The sequence below is a fragment of the Callithrix jacchus genome, chromosome 4 (assembly GCF_049354715.1).
Source record: "Callithrix jacchus isolate 240 chromosome 4, calJac240_pri, whole genome shotgun sequence".
Lineage (NCBI taxonomy): Eukaryota > Metazoa > Chordata > Mammalia > Primates > Cebidae > Callithrix > Callithrix jacchus.
The window spans coordinates 58,547,202-58,561,564 of record NC_133505.1 but is presented as its reverse complement, the minus strand read 5'-3'; positions in this window follow the sequence as shown (position 1 = coordinate 58,561,564).

Here is a 14,363-nt window from a genome sequence, read left to right as displayed (position 1 = left end):
AATATCATGAAAATGGCCATACTGCCCAAAGTAATCTATAGATTCAATGCTATTCCTATCAAGCTACCAATGACCATTTTCACAGAACTGGAAAAAAACACCTTAAACTTCATATGGAATCACAAGAGAGCCTGCATAGCCAAAACAATTCTAAGGAAAATGAACTAAGATGGAGGCATCACACTGCTGGATTTCAAACTATACTACAAGGCTACAGTAATCAAAACAACATGGTACTGGTACCAAAACAGAGACATAGACCAACGGAACAGAACAGAGGTCTCAGAAGCAACACCACACATCTACAACCATTTGATACTTGACAAACCTGACAAAAATAAGCAATGGGGAAAGGACCCCATGTTTAATAAATGGTGTTGGGAAAACTGTCTAGCAATGTGCAGAAAGCAGAAACTGGACCTCTTTCTGTCACCTTATACTAAAATTAACTCCAGATAGATTAAAGATTTAAACATAAAACCTAACCATAAAAACACTAGAAGAAAATGTAGGCAAAACCATCCAGGACATAGGCATAGGCAAGGACTTCATGACTAAAACACCAAAAGCAATGGCAACAAAAGCCAAGACAGACAAATGAGATCTAATTAAAATTCAGAGCTTCTGTACAGCAGAAGAAACCATCATTAGAGAAATCCAGCAACCAAAAGAATGGGAAAAAGGTTTTGCAGTCTCCCATCTGATGAAGGGCTAATATCCATAATCTACAAAGAACTAAAATTGATATAGAAGAAAAAAAAACAAACAACCCCATTCAAAAGTGGGTGAAGGATATGAACAGACATTTTTCAAAAGAAGACATATATGAGGCCAACAAACATATGAAAAAATGCTCATCATCATGGATTATTAGAGAAATGCAAATCAAAGCCACATTGAGATACCATCTCATGCTAGTTAGAATATCAATCATTAAAAAAACTCTAAAGACAACAGATGCTGTAGAGGACGTGGAGAAATAGGAACGCTCATACACAGTTGGTGAGAGTGTAAATTAGTTCAACCATTGTTGAAGACAGTGTGGCGATTTCTCAAGGATCTAGATATAGAAATTCTATTTGACCCAGCAATCCCATTACTGGGTATATACCAAAAGAACTATAAATTGTTCTACTATAAAGACACATGCACACGTATGTTCTTTGCAGCCCTTTGTATAATAGCAAAGACCTGGAACCAACCCAAATGCCCATCAATGATAGACTGGACAAAGAAAATGTGGCACATATACACCATGGAATACTATGAAGCCATAAAAAACGATGAGTTTGTGTCCTTTGTAGGGACTTGAATGAATCTGGAAACCATCTTTCTCAGCAAACTGACACAAGAACAGAAAACCAAACACCGCATGTTCTCGCTCATAGGTGGGTGTTGAACAATGAGAACACGTGGACTCAGGGAGAGGAGCATCACACACTGGGGGCAGATGGAGGGGAGCTAAGGGAGGGACAGTAGGGGGTGGTAAGGGTGAAAAGGGATAACATGGGATATAGTATGCACCTATGCAGGATATAGTATGCACCTATGCAGCAACCCTGCATAACCTGCACATGTACCCCAGAACCTAAAGTAAAATTAAATAAAAAACTATTTTAAAATTCATATGGAACCAGAAAAGAACCTGAATAGGCAAGGTATTTCTAAGCAAAAACAACAAACCCTGAAGGTATCATATTACCTGATTTCATGCAATATTATAAGGCAACAGTATCCAAAATGGCATGTTACTGATAAAAAATACAAAGAAAAAACAGACACATGGACTGACTGAACAGAATAAATATCTTGGAAATAAAGCCACATGCCTACAGCCATCTGATCTCATCTGATCTTCAACAAAGTTGACAAAAATATGCAATGGGGAAAGGACTCCCTGTCCAATAAATGGTGTTGGGATAACTAGCTAGCCATATGCAGAAGAACAAAACTGAAGGTCTACCTTTCATCATATGCAAAAATTATCTCAAGATTGATTAAGAATTTAAATGTAAAACCTCAAGCTATATGAATGCTAGAAAAAGCTTAGGAAATGCCATTCTAGACAACAGCCTTGACACATAATTTATGGATATGAACTTAAAGGCCACAAAAATGAAAATTGACAAGTGGGGCCTAATAGAGATTCTGCACAACAAAAGAAACTATCAACAGAGTAAACAGATAATATACTGGGTGAAAATATTAGTAAGATACACATGTGGATAGGGTCTAATATCCAGAATCTACAAGGAACTTAAATCAACAAGCTAAAAGCAAATAAGCCCATTAAAAAGTGGACTAAAGACATGAATAGACACTTCTCAAAAGGAGAAATACAAGTGTCCAAGCAGCATATGATAAAACCCCACATCATTAATCATCAGATAAAAGCAAATTAAAACCACAACGACATACCATCTCACATCAGTCAGAATAGCTATTATCAAAAATTATAGATGCTGGCAAGGTATGGAGAAAAGGAAATGCTTATACACTATTGGTAGGAATAAGAATGGAAATGGGAAATAAAATGGAATGTAAATTAGTTTGGCCACTGTGGAAAGCAGTCTGGAGATTTCTCAAAAACTTAAAATGGAATTATCATTCAACCTAGCAATCCCATTGCTCAATGTATACCCCAAGAAGAATAAATTATTCTGCCAAAATGATAAACCACACTGACATATTAATCACAAGACTATTTACAATAGCAAAGACTTGAAATCAACCTAGATTCCCATCTATTGTGGATTGGCTAAAGATAATGCAGCACATATACACCTCAAAATTATACACAGCCATAAAAAGAACAGAATCACGTCCATTACAGAAACACTGGTGGAGGTGGAGGCCATTCCCTAAGCAAATTAAAGTAGAAACAGAACATTAAATACCAACATGATTTCCCTTATAAGTGAGAGCTGAACATTGGGTATATGTGGACATAAAGATAAGAGTAATAGACATTGGAGACCCCCCAAAGGGGAGAGAGAGGGAGAAGGGCAAAGGCTGAAAAGCTACCCATTGGGTACTATGATTACTACCTGGGTAACAGGATCAATCATACCTCAAACCTGAGCATCATGCAATATGCCAATGTAACAAACCTGCACATGTACCCTCTACCTCCAAATAAATATCAATATTAAAAATAATAATAATAAATTATAATTTTTTAAAAAAAAGATTTAGGAGATCTTGCCTAACTGAGCTTCAGCAAGTCAGTTAACCTACTTGATCCACACTTGAAAAATGAGAAGACAAAATGAGATGATTTAATTAATAGTTATTCAACAATTATTTATTGAATGCTTACTTTAGATCAGCACTTTTTTAAGTTCTTGATTTTTCCTAGTTCTAAAATTTGGAGGGGCTATAAATTTAGTAGGGTGAGTGATATCTATGGGCTTACAACTCTGAGCTGTGAAATGTTTTTTAGAGGAAAGAGAAAAAGGGAAACTGAGTCTGGGCCTTGGACAATATGTATAACAAGTAATAGGAGAAAATGAGGTTGTAAATCTTGAAGATGCCTCCAATAAACAATCTGGGAAATAAGTCTCTAAAAGAAGATCACAGCACAGATTTTCAACAAAGCTGCAGTAGCCCATGCATTCTGTGACAATAGACACTTGGAGAAGGACATGGTATTAATGTGACACCAACTTGTATGTCCTTTGCAAGTCAAATATAAGGTAAAGTAAATTTGTGCCCTTTATTATTATTTTTAATGGGCATAAATCCAAATATATAACTTTTTTCATGGCAACAAGTTGGCTGAATGTTTTTACCATCCAAATCATCTGAACGACCTGAGGAAATAGACATTGAAAGAATTCTGATAACTTTGATTTATTTGTGGAGTTTAACTTAGCATGTGTGAGCCAAATCTGGCTTTTATTGGTGATGTTTGCACAAGTTTGGGTAAAACCTAACGATTTTTAAAAAAACAAACAAACAAGCGTTTAGTCACAAGATGTATTAAAACACCACTTTTGCAATATTTCTGTGAAAGGAAAATAAATTAACCATTCTTGTATGGACCACAACCAGAGTTGCTTCCTGTGCCCATTTGTTTCGTAAATAGAGAATTATCTATCTATGTGTATCTATGTATCTACATATCTATCTATCATCTGTCTATCTACCTACCTACCTAATTTATCATCTGCTTCTCTATACCATTTATTAAAAACCTAACCATCATCTTCTTACTTATAATGACTATTTATGTGCATCTTTATGTTGTTGGTTATTCTTTGTACTGGGTGATTATAATAATTATCAGTGTATCCTGAGAAAATAATCTACTGAGGATACAAAATGTAAAGAAAAAATGTATCACTTCTAACAGTGGGAAAATTGCAATTGCTACCTTGCTACAATTTAACTCCAAACATTATATGTATATATATGTGTGTGTGTGTGTGTGTGTGTGTGTGTGTGTATGTTTATACATATATATATGTACTATGAAGTTTGTTGATAGAAAAAAGGGAAAACTAGTCATAATTCAATAGCATTTACAATCGAGTTTCAAATAACTGTCAAAAGTTTCCTTTAAATGCTAATAAATAAGTTAGTTATTCTTCTCTCATATCAAGGGACTGTGCTCTATGACACACAGTAAATGCTCTGTAAAAGAAAGTTCACATACCTTTAGGATATGCCTGACTGTAAGCAAAATGGGAAAAGAAGGAATAAGAGATGAAGCATTTGCTGAACTTATCATTCACTTGAAGCTTCTTTGTGTCCAGGGCTCTGAGAATTCTATCAACAGAGTGAGTGAAAACAGAGCCCACCAGAGCCCTAGAGAATATGCCTCAGGGAACTGCCTGGCCTGTGGCATTAGGGACTGAGAGAGGTAGTCCTTGTGCAATTTCTACAGCTCGGCTTTCTGCAATTTACATATTCTGATTGGAACAAAACAAAACAAATACCACTACCACTGCTGTCAACACTACCATGACAGTCTAAACATTTTCTGATTTTTTAATTATCCATTTGCTCCTCTCCTTTTCTCTTACTCTGTAGGTGCAGATAATTAGGCTCAGCTCACACTCACCTTCTTAATGGTATACTTCAAAAACAGGCAGCTGCAGAATAATATACATACAGTGTAGTCAGATATCACAAGAGTGTAGGTTCACCCCAGAAGTTTTCCTTGTACTCTCTTCATTTCATTATCACCAATGGTATCTCTATTCTCAATTTTGACACTAAAAAAATTACTCTCTCGGTTTTTATTCAATATGAAATTACATCGTTTGTACTCTTTTGTATATGGCTTCTTTTGTTCAATATTATATTGATATGTCCATTAATATTGCTGCATGTAATTGTAGATTTTGATTCTTGTTACTATATTTCATTGTGTGAATATGCCACGATTTACTTACTATTTCAACTTTTGGTAGGGATTTAAAAGTTTTAAAATGTAACTTTTGAAGAGCTACAAAGGAACTACTTTTCCCAAATACACCTTTCCTCATTAATCTTTATGCTGACTGGAAATCCTTCTTGAAAATTGTCTTTAGCTAAACACGTTTACTATAACCTGATGAGTACATCTTAGTAGTTCCTTTATGAGCTGGCTTCTACTTTTCCATTTCTCCTATATTTCTACTTCCTCTTGCTGTTTTTGCTACAGCTACAATTAATTATTTTTTAAATTTTTTTTCTCTGTGTTTTTCACTTACTAGGTCTTGTATTACTAGGTCTTCAAGTTAATTATTTTCTTTTTACCGTAGTGTTTAATCTGATATTATTCTCAACCTCATATTTTTAAATCTAAGATATATTTTCCATCTCTAGGAGTTCAATTTGGCAGTTTTTAAAAATATCTTCCATTTCTTTCCTCATCATGCCTTTGCTGTCCTCTGCCTCCTAGAATATGTTACATACATTTATAAGCTCTTTTAAAATCTTAGTTTAATTCTATAATCTGTGTTATTTATATTAACTGGGATGTCTTTTGCTTGTGTGTCATAGTTTTCTGCCTCTTTGAATACGTGTTAACCACTGAGTGGATGCCAGATATAAATTTTATTTCTTTGGGTACTGGGTTTTTCTTTTAATCCTTTTACTATTTAGAGTTTTGCTATGTGATGTAGCTAAGTTGGAGCCTTTTGAGGCTGGTTTGTATGCTTTTGTAAGAAGGATAAGAAGGAATGAAGACTGTACATTCCTCATGTGTTAGGAAGTCTCACTACTGTTGCTGGGGAATACCACTATTCCCTACCCTGTATGAACTCCAGTGATTTTTTTCACCTGCTCCTGTCTGGTGATTCTCCAGCCTCAATAGTTTCCTTGTGTATACATGCAGTTCAGTAATCAGCTAGAGATGTGGGGCACCCTCTGAAGGTCTCCTGAATTCTGTTGGTCTGAGCAGATTGCTGCCCTGGAGCACTCTTTATTCTTGGCCACCTTGGCCTCCCAGAACTAAGATACTTAACTCCCTTAAGTTAATCTCCTTAACTCAAGGAGATTTCCCTGGTCAATTTAACTTGTCCCTACAGGTTCTGTCGCCTGGAAACTTTCTCCAGGCAGTGAACTGGGGCACTTGTAGGACTGACCTCACCTCTTTTGTGTCCCCTCTCTCATGATTCCTGTCCTGTGATATCTGTTGACAAGCGATTAAAAATGCTTCTTTTGTATGTTTTTCTAGGTTTTTCTTTCTTTTCTTTTTTTTTTTCTTTTTTTTTTTGAGACTGAGTCTTGCTCTTTCACCAGGCTGGAGTGCAGTGGCACAATCTCAGCTGACTGCAACCTCTGCCTCCTGGATTCAAGCGATTCTTCCGCCTCAGCCTCCCAAGTAGCTGGAAACACAGGTGTGTGCCACAATGCCCAGCTAATTTTTTTTGTATTTTTAGTAGAGACGGGGTTTCACTTTGTTGGCCAGGATGGTCTAGATCTCTTGACCTCGTGATCCGCCCACCTCGGCCTCCCAAAGTGCTGGGATTGCAGGCATGAGCCACTGTTTTTTTCTGAAATATTGTTCGTATATGTAAGACTTCCTTTTAGTTTGCAAGGAACTTTCTTATATATTATTCTATCTAATCAAAGCAGCAATAATATAGTGAGTGCTGAACAGGGAGGCTCTGAAATATAAAAAATGGTAGTAATACCTGTTTAGGTAGCCATATATATATATATGAGTTTATCTTTTATAGATAGTATAACTTCATACTGGTTTTTATACTGTGCTTTGTGAAAACTTAAGATTTCACAGAGGCACTATAGAAGCAAATATGGAGGAACGCAAAGGGGAGACCAAGCAGGGCTCTAGGATGCTCACCTTTACACCAGCTAGGAATGCTCTGCTGCTTCTCTTTTATCTGTGAAGAAGGATTTGCATTAAATCATCCTCACTCCCTCCCCTGGTACTGTTATAATGAACTGACCTGAAAATAAGTGCATTAAGTGGCCATAGAACATAAAGACACTAATTAGTTCACTTGGGGATCAAATCCATGATAACAGACTTATTCATGCTTTTCTCTATCCCCAAAACTATTCAGATAAAAGCAAAGAGAGAAAATAAATCTATCATATATATGACAATCCGCAAGAACAAACACTTTAAGTTTCAAATATGATCTGGTTGATTTTGTCAGAGCAAAATAATTCTAACACTAGTTAAGAATAAGTGATAATTGAGTCTGGATGAGTAGCAAGTAAGATTTCACAGCAAAAGAAAGGCAAATAGCCAGTAAACATTAAAAAGGCTTAGCCTCTTTTGTACACACACACACACACACACACACACACACAAAATTATAATAATATAATAAAGCTATTTTTAGACTTTCAAGCTGGCAAATATTTTAGAAATTATTATACAAATGAAGATAAAATTGTTTCTTCATACACTGTTGTTCATAATACATACTAGTAAAATATCTGTGGAGGGCAGTTTAGCATTTTGCAAAACCTTACGCATATTCTTACGCTTTGACCGATATATTCTACTTTCAGAAACATCAAAGGATACAATCTCATATTTGGCAAAAATATATATTCAGATTTTATGTTAGCAGTGTATGTAACTTAGGCTTTTTAAAGGAACAAATACAAGTTTACCTTCAGGCATTAGGGGCTTGTTGTAAAGCTACAAGATTGAATGAAGTAAACAGAGACTTTCTCAGGAGAAGCCTAACCCCAAGTGGTATTTGGTCTAGAATGAATTTTGTAGGGACAGTCATTTGAGACCCTGTTATTGTTCTTCAAAGGCCATCATCTTGTCCCATCCTTAGCAGCATGTACCCACTGCTTTCTCCTCCCACAGGTTACCACTCTGTTTAAAGAGCTTTGTTTGATAATTGCTATTCTAAGTCTTGCCTATCTTGTCATTTCCTCATAGCTACTACAACTAGATTCTGATGATCACTTTCTCTATTTTGGTTTCTGCCCTCACAAAGAGACTTTGACCTTCTTTGAACGTCTTGATTTCACTTTTGCAAGAAAAGTAGTTTTTTTTTTTTAAAGAAACTATATTGATTATAGTCCGGTTTGGTAAAATTCGCAAACGTGAAAGAACTTATTTATCCCAAAAGAGGAGACCTGGCACAGACATAATCCTACACATACACATTATAATATTATACAGCAATTATACATGTTTGCTGATATTGTAAGAAAAATGTATATGATAAAGTTTAAAGTGAAAAGTATTGAAAACTATGTATACTCAATAGTGCCAATGAATGGGATATAATATTGGGACAAAATACACTAAACTGTTGAGGAATTACTAGATGTTGCGATATAGTGATATTTATTTCTCTCTTTATATAGTTGTTTCCTAAGTGTCTTTGAGTTTATATTGTTTTTATTATAATAATGCTATTTGATTGATTAGATATAAATGGAAATTGATTTAAAAAATAAAAAAATTAGGTGACACACTGGATGAAAGACATATTTCTGGTCTTACTCATGAAACAATTTTTTTCTATGATACTTATATTTATGGAAGCAGTAGTTGAGGGTCATTAACTTATCTAGTCCAATAAAGTATATCCCTTAGAAAGGTGACTGCACATTCGGAGTTCTACGCTGCTGCAGGGTTCTTTCCTTCATAATGTTAAAGGGGTCTTATCACTTGTTTCTCATCCACTCACAGGTGATCTTTCTCATCATTTTCCAAACAGATGACCAATCAATAACTATGAGGATAGCAAGTGACTATATATTTTTTATTTGTTTCCCAAAGAAGTAGCACACTGGTCATTTTCCATAAACCTCAGTGCTTTCTAAAAGGGCAAAATAATAATAATAATAATAATGGAATAAATCTAGAGCCAGCTGTGTCCCTTGGTAACTATTTACTCATACATAAAGATATGCTTACACCAAAATAAAACTCTACATATTTATGTATACCTGATACATCTCCCTTGGGTGAGGTAAGATTCTGAAACCTACAGACAATATTGAACTCATCTTTACATACTCTCAGCAACTAGTATATAATAAATTATATTTGAAAGACTGAATTTGGGAGCTGCAAAGACTTTAGAAATCATCTGCTCTCTTTATTTTGTAGTTTAGAAAACTGAGGTCCATAGAGAATAAGTTATTCTCTCAAGATCAAACAAGACAATGGAAGAACAGAGTAGAAAACAAGATTTTCTGATGTTAACTTGAAAACCCTGCTCTCTCACAGATTAGAAACCTCTCTTGTCATTTGCAGCTAAACTACCTGTACCAAGTTAGTGTCCTCTTCATTAATCCTTAGATAAAAATAATTCAGCCACTTGAGATTCCAGTGAGAATGGTTTTCTATTTTCTTCCCTCTAGTTTTTTTTTCTCTTGTTCTTGTATATATTTAGGGATTGAAAAGATGGGTAGTAATATTTATTACTGTGTTCAGATTTAAATAGTATTTCAGAATAAATAATTATCTGAAGAGAAAAAGGCTTAAAAAATGATTAGGGAACTAACCAACCTAATAGAGGGGGGAAAGAAAAACTACAAAAGAATAATGAAAACCTAAAAACCTGCAACATTTGAGTATCAAGTGATCTCCTTTTTTTAAAAAAAAATGTGAATTCAAGCTCGCATATTTGAAAACTCATATGATCCTAGAGGTTTCTAATTTTTGTTGCTGACAAGTAGTTGGCCAGTGTCTTTTTAAAAGAAAAACTGTTAACTAATTCAAATTTCTTTACCTTTTCCATTTTTAAGTGTTGCTTGCAAAGAATAGTAGTTGAGTTGAATTGGGCTGGTAGTGACTTAAAAAATCTACAGATGTACACAAACAGATTTCTCTGTTCTTTTTTCCACTAAGGGAAAGTAAGGCTGGTTGGTATAGGGAATAGAAGGAATTGCCTGCACCAGCATAATTTTACCTGCATCTCTGCTCACCTTACCACTCCAAGAAATATATGGTTTAGATTATTCCTTTATAACAGAGTTCTAAGATGAAAAATTTGCTTTACAATTCTCCTAGCCTCAATCCTAAAGAATTTCCCATAATCATAATAGGTTACAGGTTTGTACAAAAACGTGAAATGAGATTTAAAAGTATATGAACCATTATTTTGAGATAACATAATACAATAACATATCAATATTTTTGTCCGCTTTAAAATGCTATGATTTTTTCTTTATTCTTAACTTAGTGTCATGTGGTTGTCATGCTAACAGACACAGATGTAAAACTTTCTTAAAAAGACTGGTACTGATGTCTACATTTGAGGACGCACCTGCATAAGTCAGCCAGTTTTGATATAGAAAGTTAATGAAAAAGGACCATTATAATGAAAATCTCTTTTAAATATAAATTCTATTTTAAATACGCAGGTGAGTCATATAAATCTGTATATTGTTGTTGATGCCAGAATCGGATGTTTACTGCCTTTCAGTTTTAAAAATGCTGACATTAAAAGTCACTGCCTGATAAGTTATATCTAAACTTAAATGATTAGAGAAGGTGATTCTGCATGTAATTAGCACAACTCACTCATCTTCCAATATTTTTGAGATAATCATAATTATAATTACTTAAAGATTTTGTACACTATTGATAGCATATATGCAATGTTAATTTAATATGTGAGAACTCATTTTGAAGAGAAGATTATTTCTATTTTATGTAAAAATCTGACAGAGTTTTACTAATGATTTGATCAAGCATCCCAAGAAACTGTAACAGTAGGGCACATATTCCCAATGATGAAAACCGTGCCCAATTTAAATACAAGATGAATATTAATGGGATGCCTTCTTCCCTTTCAAATGCCTTCCCTGTTTTACTCTCTTTCTTGGGTCAGTGGTCTTTAAGCTGAGTTCTAAATAGTTTGAACAGTTTTATTGTCTATAAAATTATGCATAAAATTTATACATATCCTGTGAGACTGTCCACAATAAATTGTATTAATTTGTATTAATTCTTGTATTTGCTGAAATGTTCTTTCTCTTACTATGCCACATGCATTCAATTATGGGAACTGGGAATTCTTTAAAATACCACATTCCAGCTTGAAATGTCTTGAAAATCTTTGGGGGACATTAGTTTTCCTTTAATAACAAGTCCAAAATTGTGCCTACTGGGCTTCTTCAGTAAAAAGAAAGATTACACATTGCTACAAAAACAGTATTGTCATATGGCTGATATCTGTCAAATGGAGAATAACTCCACACAGCACAGAGGAGAAGAGTGGGAGGAGGAAGGAGGACAGAGGCATCCAAAGGTGAAAACTACTTTTTTTCCCCTGGAAGATATATATTTTTTAAGACAAGAAGAAGAAAGAATTGTATTTTTTTAGTCCCTCTCTCCCCAGGCTTTACAAAATGTAGACTCTCTGTTGTCAAGTTAGAAAATTAGAGCTATGATTACCCTAAAAAAGTTTTACTTGTCAGAATTTCTTCCCAGCATGTAAAACACATCTTTGTAGTGTCTCATGACACATTTCCACTTCTATAAGACATACCATGGAGAACACCTTGTCCAAAAGAGTCAGTGTCAATGTTTTTCATACCATGCCAATTGATTCTAAGAATTTTCTGCCATATTTTCCACTGGGTAAATCTTTGTTACTTTTTGGAGTATGACAGATTTAATTTAGTTCTGAATTAACCAAAGAGAAACAAAGAACTATTTGCATTCAATGTTGGTTTTACATAATAAATTGATATTCAATGAGCACAAGTGCATGGAAATATGTTTAATATTAACATATTAACGTTAATAAAATATAGTTTGTGAAAAATCTGGTTAACAAAGAAATATAAAAGAATTTCGAGACTAATAGTTGATGACGAATAAAAAATGACTATCAATATAGTGCTCCTTCAATCTTTCAAAAAAGAGCAAGTTATGAAATAGGTGAGATTTTTTGAACCTAGTGTCTTTCTTGATCTTTGTTCTTCAAAATTTTCTATTTTAGTAGTATCTCGGTAAACAGTTTCCCACAATATTGATTGTTTCTGTCCTTTACTTCAAAATCTGATTTCAGGCTGGGAGCGGTGGCTTAGGCCTATAATCTCAGCACTTTGGGAGGCCGAGGCGGTGGATTACTAGATCAAGAAATAGAGAACATCCTGTTCAACAAGGTGAAACCCCGTCTCTACTAAAAATACAAAAATTAGCTGGGCGTGGTCGCGCAGCCTGTAGTTCCAGCTACGCGGGAGGCTGAGGCAGGAGAATTGCTTGAATCCAGGAGGCAGAGGTTGTGGTGAGCCGAGATCGAGCCATTGCACTCCAGCCTGGGTAACAAGAGCGAAACTCCGTCTCAAAAAAAAAAAAAAAAACAAACAAAAAACAAAACAAAATGTGATTTCGGAAGTACAGTATAATATATTGCAAAGGGCCTGAATATTGAAATATGAAGGCAGACATTAGTTTAAGACCTGGTTTTGTTTCTTACCAACAGTGTGTCCTTGGACCAGTGATGGGCTGTTAAATGTCTGACAATGGGCTCTTTAGTCGGGGGAAAGAGCTTTAAGTGTTTTACATCAAGAAACACATTAAAGTGTTAATATATTAAGAAAATAAACTTAATTATACATTCTATCATGGCCAATTTCAAGTATCAAAGAGATATCCCTGCACGTAGAATTGAGAAGAAATGTGGACAGCTGGCTGGCATGATCCCATAGCGGGTCGCTTCACCACATCACTGTTGTGAAAAGACGTATCATTCTTCTAACTCTATTTTCTCTCCTGCAAAATTGAAATATCGATATGTTTCTCACAGACAGTTGAGAGGATTAAATAAACAAGATACTAGTATGTATAGTTCATTAGAGAAATATAGTTAGATTAAACGTCAATCCTGACAGCCTCTAAACTTTAGGAATCATTTCAGTAAAGCTCAGATAAAGAAGGGGTACACCATCACATTTACAGAAAAGTAGGAAGAATAGATAACACACTGGAAGACAGAATCAAGAACAAAAAATGTTTTCAAATATTTGAGTAATGGCAATATAAAAAAATATACTGGTAACACATGCACATACACATGCTGCTAAAAAAACACATAAACATTAAGCAAGTGAGGAAGAGCTAATTTTAAATACAGATTCGGGGGGTTTATAAGACAATAAGCTTTGTATTGCAATTGGTATGGTGTCAGCAAAGCTTATAAACTCAGAGGTAGGTTATTTCAATTAGGGAAATAAGAGTTCCTCTCTAATCAATGGTGGCCAGTTTCTACCTGGAAAATCTGCCTTCAGTTCTGAGTGCTTAAACATTAAAGTTAAAACAGAAAACTTGCAACACATGAGTAGATGATCAGACTTAGAAATAATTGAAAATCTATTAATTGAAGGAATTACATGTGTTAAGGTTGGAAAAATGAAGATGCAATGAAATAAATTGAAATATATGAAAGCTCATCTTATATATGATTTTAAGATAAAAACCAGCATTGAAGACTTTTAGGAAAACTAATTTTACCCCAGTATATGAACTTTTTAAAGGTAAAATTACCTTTTTTTTTTTTGGAAACCGGGCTCCCCAACATGATTGTTTGTCAGTTAACAAATGGATGAGCAGATGAGAGGAATAGGATTTACTGATGAGAAGCATCTTTGTACATTAAAACATCAAGCTTCTTTCAGTTGTAAGTTGGTATATTTTTGAGTTTCTGTTTTTACAGTTAATGGAAAAAAACATATTATTAGAATCTAGGGGTAGGAGCAGCCTTGAAAACGTTCAAATTTAGTTTCTCACCATAATTTCAGAAATGAGAAATTCATATGAAAAATCAAGGCACTAAAAATGTTAGCAAAAGTCAACTACTTTAGAATACCATATGGAAGATCTCCTTGGTTGGTGGGGAAGGTAACAACAAGAGACTTATCACCACCACTCAAATTTTGCAACATAGTGTATTAACTATTATCATCACTCA